This window comes from Aegilops tauschii, chromosome 6 (assembly GCF_002575655.3).
Source record: "Aegilops tauschii subsp. strangulata cultivar AL8/78 chromosome 6, Aet v6.0, whole genome shotgun sequence".
Lineage (NCBI taxonomy): Eukaryota > Viridiplantae > Streptophyta > Magnoliopsida > Poales > Poaceae > Aegilops > Aegilops tauschii.
The window spans coordinates 11,621,090-11,632,225 of record NC_053040.3 but is presented as its reverse complement, the minus strand read 5'-3'; positions in this window follow the sequence as shown (position 1 = coordinate 11,632,225).

The window sequence follows — 11,136 nt, the reverse complement described above, 5'->3', positions numbered from 1 at the left end:
ACACGTTTCTGGGAGGATACTTGGCTCGGAGAGACTCCCTTGGCCATTCAATACCCGTCTTTATATCGTATTGTTCAACGACGTGAGGTGTTCGTTGCAACGGTATTTCAATTTATCCCCCTTAATATCCAATTCAGACGGTCGCTGGCGGGCAATCGTTGGGAAGCATGGCTCCATCTAGTAGGAGACTGATGGAGGTCCAGCTTTCTCAACAACCCGATGAATTACGCTGGAAGCTTACTAGGTCTGGAGTATTCACAGTTAAATCAATGTATATTGATGTTATCAGTTCGAGCTTCATTCCTACCTCCAAGCATGTTTGGGCTGTCAAAGTTCCATTGAAAATAAAAGTGTTTATGTGGTTTGTCCATAAACAAGTTATTTTAACCAAGGACAACTTGATAAAGCGTAATTTGACAGGATCTACTAGGTGTAGTTTCTGTGATTGGGATGAGACGATCAAGCACCTTTTTCTTGATTGCCCGTTAGCCAAAGTTCTTTGGCGGACGGTCCACATTGCCTTTAATATTACTCCACCGAATTCTGTCAACACGTTATTTGGGACATGGCTTAATGGGATTGAGCCTGACTTAGCGAGACATATTCGTGTTGGAGTATGCACTTTGCTGTGGACTATCTGGAATTGCAGAAATGATTTAGTTTTTAACAGAACATCACGTATTCATTTTTTGCAGGTTATTTTCTGAGCCACGGCATTGATCCGTTCGTGGTCGCTACTCACTCCGATGGAGGCCAGGGAGCATTTGGTTACTGGATCTATCCACTGGGAGATGGTAGCTCGGGATATCTTCAACCGGTTTGGATGGCGGTCATGTAATAGGATAGGCAATTAGTTTACCTATCTCTCTTTAGCCAGCCGGTTGTGGCGTCCTTTATTTGGCTAGTCTGTGTTTCTAGCACATTTTGGCTCTGTGTGAGCTTTTTTTTCACTTTTTCCAGTAGGAGACTTTGAGACCTTGTTGGAACCTTTTATCTTGGTTAATAAAATGGCCGTATGCATCAATCTGATGCAGAGGCCGGGGAGATCCCCCTTTTCGAAAAAGAAACTACATAGGTATATATTCGATTCAAAAAATGTACTACATGGTTTTTGTATGTAACGTAATATCTTAAAATCTCAGCCGTTTATATCGAAACATTAATGGCCTAGATAATTTAATCTGTGTGGATGAACGTGATGGCTTGTTTGCCTATTGTCTTAATAATGATATAATAGATTGATTGCCCATCGGGACTGTTAGATGTAATTAACCTCACTACAATGGCACCATGACTGAAACAATGCTATTGCTACTATCTATATCTAGTAGAGAAATGCTCTTTGGAGGCGGAGCTCCATGTAGCTTATTATCTGGCGTGTTAGCCTATGTAGGAGTAAATTGTAGGAAGCCACCGCTTTAAAGGTTTGGTCAACAGAAAACACTAAGCTACATTTTTGTTGCAGAAGACACCATATCTTGCGTAATATTTTTGCAAAAATTACAGATCGGCGGATTAGACTCTTTTAAGCGGGTTTATGACATATGAGTCCCTTTTTTGCTTACATGGCACAACGGGTTGGGTTTAAAGCAAAAAAGCCCTCAATTTTCTTTCATCGTGCCGCCCAGACCATCCCCTCGCACGGGCTAGTCCCAATACTCCTTCCGCAGCCGGCAAGCATGCCCCGCCACCGCTCCTTCCACGAGTCGCCGCCGCCGCTCCTTTCGCAGGCCATAGACCACTGTCGCTCCCTCCACAGTCCGCCACCGTCATCGCCCAACACCGGACCTGGTCACATCGGCCTCCGCCCGGCTCTGGATCCGCCGGGAATGCCTTGGCCAGTTCAGCGTGGTGAGCATCTTTCCGGTGCAAATCCAATAGTATACTTTCTATGGCATATAAATTCACAGTCAAAGTTTGACCCGGAAGAGTGAGTAACATAGGAGTGTTTGGCATGAAGCTTTTGTTCACTATGAGTACCAGCAGAACCTTCAGCGCGTCTTTGCTTTTGTTCCACGAAGCACAGCTTATCGGTATCGTAAAGTAAATAACTAAGAAAAAAGAGCACAAATTGTCACCCAAAATTATGTTGTTGAATTCATATTTGAATGTGCGTACTTCCTCCATTCTATAATTATTGTTTTGTCATCTTGGTTTACTATGATGGAGGTAACACCACAGTTAAGATGTTGTAACATTTTTAGTTGTGGACTGAGTTTTTTTGCTATAACTTTTATGCAGGGGAAAATATATTGTCTATTTGCTCTTGCTTTGCTTCTCATACCTAAGGCGGCTGCGATCCAAGCAAAGATCGTAATATTCAATGACACGGGAGGATTTGGTTACCGAACGTCTCTCATTAATATTCGCCAGGAGAGTATAGCAGACACAACATGTCAAAACGTGAGCACTCATATTGGCCTCCCATAGACACCGGGCGATCTAACTGTTCCCCCGCAATGGATCGTCAAGATTGACCTCTTCCATGGACCCGGCTCCATACCAAAAGAAGCCTTGTATATGAGAGGCGATTCTTTATATGTGATAGGGGCAGATGATCGAAGTGGAATTGTTCATTTTTTCCCACGATATGCGCCGCTATTCCATGCTTTTCCAGATAGCCGGCCCCTGGCACTACTCAGGTCTCAAGGGCACAACACACAAGGGGGCCGCAGCTTATCCAGCACTTACAAAAGTCGTTTTAGGTAGGGCATCGGTGCAGAATGCAATGAAATTCATCTCTAGACAAGATACCAGGAACGGTATCCTCACCATAGTCTTGATAATCTCCGAATATTTAAAAATACAAAGTGTGGCAGCGGCATGTGCCGGTTTTTGCGGGATATGGAAGGTTGATGTGAAAGAGAAATTGGGGATACAACTTGCATGTGAGGGGAAGAGACAAAATGAGAAATTTTACGATCAAAAAAGCGAAATAGTGGAGCGGATAAAGTAAACACTATATATGAGGGCGGTGATCATCGATTAAACGACCCATGTGGGTGTGCGCCTGAATTCTTAAAATAGTGGAGTTCCACTACTTAAACTTTAGGTTCTTTTATAACAAACATTTGTACTTTTTTAAATTTATTTCTATTGTATTACAGTATTAACGAGTAAAATTTCTATTATAGTGTTAAAATAATTAATTGGAACCACATAACTATGTTGTTAATTATTAACTATAATGTTATATGTTATCATTTCAATTGTATGTTGCTGAAACTTTGTTACTGCTAAATTTAAACTGTGTGTTGTAACAAAAATTATCTTTCAATTATTTTTTTACAATTACATAACGTATAAGTGCATGTGTATTTGTTCATGTATATTTTAATATCTCTAAAGTTCATCATCTAAGTATTATCTCAATAACAGTTCTAGTGCATTATTAAATAAGTATATGTATAGAATCTTCCAGAGTATAAAGTGCACCATTTGTAAATGTGTAGCAAGTTAGGTTCGGTAACAAGTTCCCAACACGTGGCACTGAAATAACATTGATTACTGATGATTATAACATGTCATTGGTTTCTTCTGTTAAAATACATGAGCTTCTAGTTAAGATAGCTTCCGGTACAACTTTGCGGAACGTCTACCAGAGAGACACTGGCAGGCAAACTAAACTAATTGTCGCGTTTCATACTGAGTTGTTCTTATCTGATACTCCCTCCACCCCATAATCACTACTAGAAACTACGATTTTACCTACGGTCAAGTTCTTCACCTAGAGCTAATTGTCCTCCTCAAGGGAAAGGAAAGTAATGAACAGTACCCTCTAGGTAAAGATGGATTTCAAGCCAAAAGAAATTGATAATATACTTTCCCTAGGGCCGGGACTATGCAAATGCTGACAAACCATAAAATAACACCATGTGAAGCCCCACTCTGGACACGTAGATAGCATCTCGTTCGTTCTGGGCCGAGGGCGCGCCACATATTTCGATGGTTCGCGCCATTTACCATTTGTGGTGTGCGCTGGCCCACTGCTCGGTGAGAAATAACACAGCGACGACGACCGACGAGTGGCGCGTAGAAGGAAAAAATTTCGACCGAGTCAGGTCTCGTCTTCCCTCCACCGAAGCGTTGCGCCCCCGCCCTCCCTCCCCTCCAGATCCACTTCTCTCACCTTGTTCTCTCCAGAAACTCTCCGCCGCCAGCAGAGTCCTGATGCCCCCAGACCCGCACCACCTTTCCCCACCGTCGTCCACCCTTCCCCGCCGTTCCACACCACCGTCCGCCCTTCCCCGCCATTCGCCCTTCCCCGCCGTTCCCCACCGCCATCCGCCCTACCCCGCCGTTCCTCACTGCCGTCCCGCCCCATCGTGTCCCCGCTGCTCCGTCGATCTCGCCGCCACCCCGCCGTATTCCCGCCCTGTTGTGCTCTCCGTCGTGACCCCCACCCCGTTGTACTCTCCACCTCCGCTTCTGGTGGAAAGATGACCGTGACGGCCATGGAGACCAAGGCCACATGGGCCTAAGTGACGGCGCCGCCTCGTCCGTGGTGACCTTGCCGCGCCTGCTAGCTGACCATCAAGACCCGCCATTGTACCCCCCGCATCTCTCTAACAGGTTCCCTCTCTAGTCCGTACATCGCTTACTCTCTGCTAGTTTTCAAGGAAATCACTCTCTATTAGTAACATCTTATTAACGTCGTTCGCATTGTGATCTTAAGAATGTTGTCCATGCCTGGGAAGTGGCAATTTCTTCACTATCTAGCATATTTGGTTATGTAAGTATGAAAAAATCACCTAGTGTCTGTCCATGACAGTAGTTGTCTGGTGTAAACTGTGTTTTCCCTTAAAGGCTATGATGGTGCTAAGCCATGCTTGCTCTTGCTCACTGTGCACTCAAGTTTGCAATAGTTATGCACATGAATGAAAGATGTAACCTTATGCATAAGAATGATAGTTGTAACTGAAGCAATCCAACATTGTTCATTGTTGTGTACATATTTTCGGAACTGACGAGTGTTGGGCGCTGACCGGTTGAAGAAAAATTCCCCTATTCTTCGTGTTGAAGCAACGAAGAAGAAAGGGATCGATAAAGCTGAAATCAAGTAGGGATTATGATCTCTTCTTTGCATGAAACAAATGTTTAGTAATGTGTTGTTCACTTGTATTATGTGTGGAGGTCGAATTATATTTTGTTGGGTGGTGAGTGATTTTATTTTTTAGTGTGTATGATGCATTCATTGTCTATTGGATGTTACTAATACACATAGCATTTCATTTTTATTCCAGACTTAAGTAGAAAATCAAACCATGTCTTTGGAGGATCAACCTAGTTGGATGTATAGTGGGTGGAAGGATAATGGAAGGCATTCTGATGAGTGGATACGTAATACAAATGCTTTTGTGAACCATGTTTTCGAGGGTGTTCGTAGTGCCAAGTTTCGAGTTTCCTGTCCTTGCTCAAAATGTTGCAATGGTAGTAGAAGAACAAAACAATTAATGACCTCTCACCTTTGTCATTCGGGGTTCATGCCGGGTTACTTTAGATGGACTGCACATGGGGACCATCATATTCATGTAGATAGAGTGGAGTCTGTCAACATTGATTGCTTAGAGCACATGTTGTGTGACATTGGGGATTCAATGCATGTTGATAATTGAGATGAGGAGCCAACACCAGATGCCAAAGCTTTTTATGCCATGTTGTCAGCTCTTAGAGACCCACTACATGAGTTCACCCAAACCTCGCGCTTTGCTACTGTTACACGCTTGATGGGCATTAAGTCACAATACACTCTATCAGGAGGCTGCATAAATAGTTTACTGAAACTTTGGCAAGATACACTTCCGCAAGGCAACAAAATGCCGTCAAGCTTGTATGGGTGCAAGTGTATCTTAGCTGGTTTGAAAATGCCACTCATGAAAATAGATGTATGTGTTAACCATTGCATGTTATACTATAAAGATAGAGAGAACAAAGTGGCGTGTGATTTTTGTGGTGAACCAAGGTATAAGGTAGTTAACAATGATTTCCCAAATAAGAAGCGTAAGCCCATCCCATGGAAGGTTCTACAGTACCTCCCTTTTCTACCAAGATTGCAAAGGATGTTCATGGAGCCTAAATTTCCTAAGAAGATGAGATGGCACACAGAAGGCATCCGAGAAAATCCAGCAATGATGGTGCACCCAGGTGATAGTGGAGCATGGAAATCTTTCAATGAGGATGGGTTTGCAAATGATCCACGCAATGGCAAGCTGGTCATGTCTTCTGATGGCTTCAACACTTTCAATTTTGGGTTAACACAATGCTCGTGTTGGCCCGTGTTTCTTGCTCGTTTGAATCTGCCACCTGCGCTTTGCTTGAAAACCCAAAATATTTTTCTTAGCATGGTGATCCCTGGACCAAAGGGTCTCGGCAAGAAATTCAATGTGTACATGGAGCCTTTATATGACGAGCTAAACAAGGTGTGGTAGGGGTTACCAACTTATGATAGTTTCCTTAAGCAAAATTTCAATATGAGGGTAGCCTTGCATACAGCTGTCCACGACCGTTCTACATTTGAAATTGTTGCTGGATGGTCTACCCATGGGGAGTTGGCTTATTACGAGTGTGGGCTTGATACACAAACAGTTTGGCTAGATAATGGGCACAAATGGAGTTGGTTTGATAGTCACAGGAGTTCTGCCGGCCGACCATATATTTAGGACAGAAAGTCAATCATTTTTAACAGATACGGTAGTCAAGCATATTGCTCGAAGCAGGTTAACAGGGGATGAAGTTTTTACTTATATGAATGATGTTAAGGATAATAATTTTGAGGGTATGGAGCAACACACCATTGGACACATATTCCTAAGTATTGGGAGTTGCCATACTTCCCAAAGCTTTTGCTCCCTCATAATATATATGTCACGCACACTAAAAAAAGTATTGCGGAAGCAATATTCAATACTATCCTTGACATTCCTGGCAAGACAAAAGACAATGCCAAAGCCCGCCTTGACCAAGCTGTATTGTGTAGTAGACCTGATTTTGACCTTCAAGAAAATCCCAATGGTAAGTGGGAAAAGCCTAGAACACCATTTTGCTTGACAAGAAACCAGATAAGAGAGGTCCTGATGTGGTTTCTTCAGCTCAAATTTCCAGATGGATATGTGGCCAACATGAAGCGAGGTGTTAAGTTAGAGCAACTTAAGATATATGGGCTCAAAAGTCGTGACTACCATATTTTAATGGAGCGGCTGTTGCCTGTCATGCTGCCGAGATATGTGGATAATGATGTGTGGGAGTCTTTAGCTCAGCTAAGCTATTTCTTTGGACTGCTTTGCGCAAAAGAAATAGATCCTAAACAAATGAAAAAATTGGAGGAAAATATTCTTGTCCTAATTTATAAATTGGAGAAAATTTTCCCACCGGGGTTCTTTGATTCAATGGAGCATCTAATGATACACCTTCCTTATCAAGCAAAAGTTGGAGGACCTGTTAAGTATCGTTGGATGTATACTTATGAAAGGTATGTTCTGCTGTTCATGCATTCTGTCCATATGGTTGTAGGATTTCCTATTTAGACATTAATTTGTTACATGGCAATGTAGGTTAATAAAAACCTTAGTGAAAAAGTTCGTAATAAGGCACGTGTGGAGGCTTTAATTGTTGAGGCATTTCTTGTTGAGGATGTCAAACTTCGCTTCTTTGTACCTTCCTGATGATGTGCCTACCTCAAGAAATCGCCCCCAACATTATGCACAACATAGCACTTCTAGCACAAGTGCTCTTAGTTTGTTTGAAGTCAAGGGATGGAAGATTGGCAGACGGGAGCCTAGGATGTTATCACATGAAGAGTACAAGACAACCATGATTTTTATCTTAACAAACATGCCCGAAATGGATGATATTATGAAGTAAGTCCTCCTAATTAGAATTTATAGTACAACCATGTACAATAAATAAGATTTGGTACTGATGGCTTACACAAAAATGTAGACAATTTGAACTTGACCAATGGAGGCGTCCTCGACCACCAACTACAAAACAACTAGATAAACTTAGGCGGGATGGTGCTGGTTCAGGAAAACCAAACTTGTTGGATTGGTTCAAAACATTGGTAAAGCATCTACACACTAGAAAATAAAACACACTATAGTTTACAACACCGAATAACTGATTTTCTGGTCTTCTTGCAGTGCATCAAGGAAGCATCTATTAATACCGAATTACGCAATCTTTCAAGAGGTTGTGGCATGAGAGTGAAATCATATGACATGTATGAAATTAATGGGTTCAGATTTCGATCGGAGAAATATGAAAACCATAGAGAAGGGGACCTTTCATCTAGAAATACTGGCGTTCTAGCTCTTGGAGTTGATGATGCAACCAACAGGGAGCTTGAATACTATGATGTTATAAAGGATATTATAGAACTTAAATTTGATGGCGATGAGGACTTCAGTCTTGTGATGTTTGATTGTCATTGGTTCCATCCAACTAAAGGAGTGAGACATTTGAATAGATTTGGCTTAGTTGAAGTAGCACCCGCCTCAACCAATCCAGCCAATGAGCCTTTTGCTATTGCCAGCCAACTAAGCCTAGTCTATTATGTTCCCTATGCTTGCACTTCTGTTGCGAGTCTTGTTGTTTGGCAAGTTGCCTAGAAGGTACCACCTCTAGGAAGTCTGGACACTCCCACAGATGATGATTACAGAATAGCAACACCCACAAATGTTGATGTCTTCCAGTAGAATAATTTAGATGCCATTGATTTTACTGTACAACTAGGATCACAGCTTGACAACATAATAGTAACTGGTTCAGATGAGGTGGTTGATCCAACCGAATTGTCTGATATTAGCAACCGACATATATAATTTGGGTGGTAAAAGGATTCAAGAGCAAGTTATCGAGGATGAATATTATGATGGAGTGATCATTGAGGAAATTGAAGATGATGAGGATTTCTAGGCTTTCTAGCCTATTTTCTATTTATTAATGTTGTTTGTAATTTGGGTGGTTGAAGGACTTAGCAACAAACACTTATCTATTTGCTATTGTTATGTTTCTCATGGGCTTCTGTCGATCGTAAACTGTTCTTTGACATTTCTCTTCTTATTTGTTTCAAGAATTGTAAATTACAGGATGAAACTTGGAAGAAGAACATCTCGCACCGCTGGAGCCATCCAACCAGCACCTTCTACTCGGAAGACAACTGCTGCTGATGGCACTTATGATGGGTACATAAGAGGAGTTTCAGATCTTCCACCTGCTATCCTGAATAATGAAGACCGTCCAATCATTCAACCTATTGGAAGGACGTAAGTCTCATTAATTAGTATACATAGTTTCATGTTCTATAATATGTTTTCTTTTGCTAATATTTATTGCATTTACAACTTCCTTCTAGGCATTGGAAAGACATTCCTATTGTTCGAAAGGGCAGACGACAATCCAGTGTATTGACATGCCTTTTGAAACGTAATCATCCGGGTGTCGTGGATTATGATGGTGTGAAGGTGCTTGCAACAGAGTGGGAGCATTATCATGCAGTAAAGGACACAAATGGTGATTCTGTTGCAGATAAAATTGAAGATGCCTTTTGGGTATAAACTATTTAAATTGCTCTTTTTTGTTGGCCAAATGATTTCCTCTCTTGTAATAAACCATCTATACATTATGTTTGCAGCTAAGGTAGAAGTATGAAGATGCATACTCATAGAAGGCAAAGCAACATGTTAGAAGATGTTGCAAGACACTCCCAAGTATCTTTTATTATGCTAGAATCCAAGCAATAATTGAGCATTTTTTAAAAATTGAGAATAGTAACTTGAATGATAAGCTTGCTGGGCAATACTATTTGGATAGAGATGAGTATTTGGTACAAAGGCAAGGTTGGTTACAAGAAGAAGCTTGGGTTATTTTAGTTGACGAGTGGTGCAGTGAAGAGTGGATTGCAAAATCTAAGAGACATCGTGAAAATCGTGTTAGGTCAAAGTTCAAGCCTCACAAAGGTGGTTCCAACTCCATGGCTACTATAAGTCAAAAAATGTTTATCAACTAAACTTAATTAGTTTTCCTACTATCAATTTATCATATGAACAATCATATATATCTGATATGTATTGAATCTTGTGCAATGCAGTTTGAGAAAACCGGCGAAGAAGTTAACCAAATTCAGGCTTGGGTGCATACACATAGAGGAACTGACAAGAGTAAACCTCTAATTCTCAACACACCAGAAGCTACTAAATGTCTGGTATGTGCCCGTGCCCATTCGTCGACACAAAGAATGAACAGATAGTTATTAATATGTGGATGGCATCTGGTCTTAGTTTTTCTATATGAATCCAATAACAAACATGTGTTAGATCGTTTACTTTAAATGGAGAGAACTATGATACTCTGAAATTTATGAACATTTCTGTACCTTTGTTTTCTTATCGAATAGGCGCTTCACACAAAAAAGGCTAAAGAGTTAAATGGAGAGAACTATGATACTCTAAATTTTTTTGTTAGTTCTAAGGCACTTTATGACTGCTCTAATGGGAAGCCACATGGAAAATGGCCTCTCTTCAATGGTATTGTCAATGACACTGGGGTAATTACTGAGGTCAGAGCTACTGGTACATCTTTAGCAACCTTGAAGTGTCGTCGAGCTGAAGAAATTGAAGATGTGCTTCAAAAGGAGTCTGAGAAGGCTCGAAAGGCAGAGGCTTATGCCAAGAATGTCTTATCATGGGGTGTTGGCATGTACGAGCACTACAATGGGATACAGAAGTTTCTTCAGGTGCTGGTTATCCACTTTATGCTCATCAATTAACTTACTAGCATTTGGAAATAACCACTATCAATCTTCTTGTTTTGCACGCTTTTGCAACTAACCAAGGAGTGCCTATTGGTGAAATACCACCACCAGCAGTTCCACCTGCTGCTTGTTCGCGGTCTCCTCCTGGATCTCCACGACAATCTACTATCCAAGTATGTAATCATCCATCTCAAGCTGACATATTCAACCCTTAATATATTGAAATCATTTCAAAACAAGCATTGTCATCATGATAATGGACACAATCATATCCTCAAGAAATTACTAGGATATATAATCGTGAGTTTTCGTTTTGATGCACAGATGGTACTTCTTTGTAAATTTTTGATATACTCTTGTTACTTCAAGCTCCATTTAACTCTTAT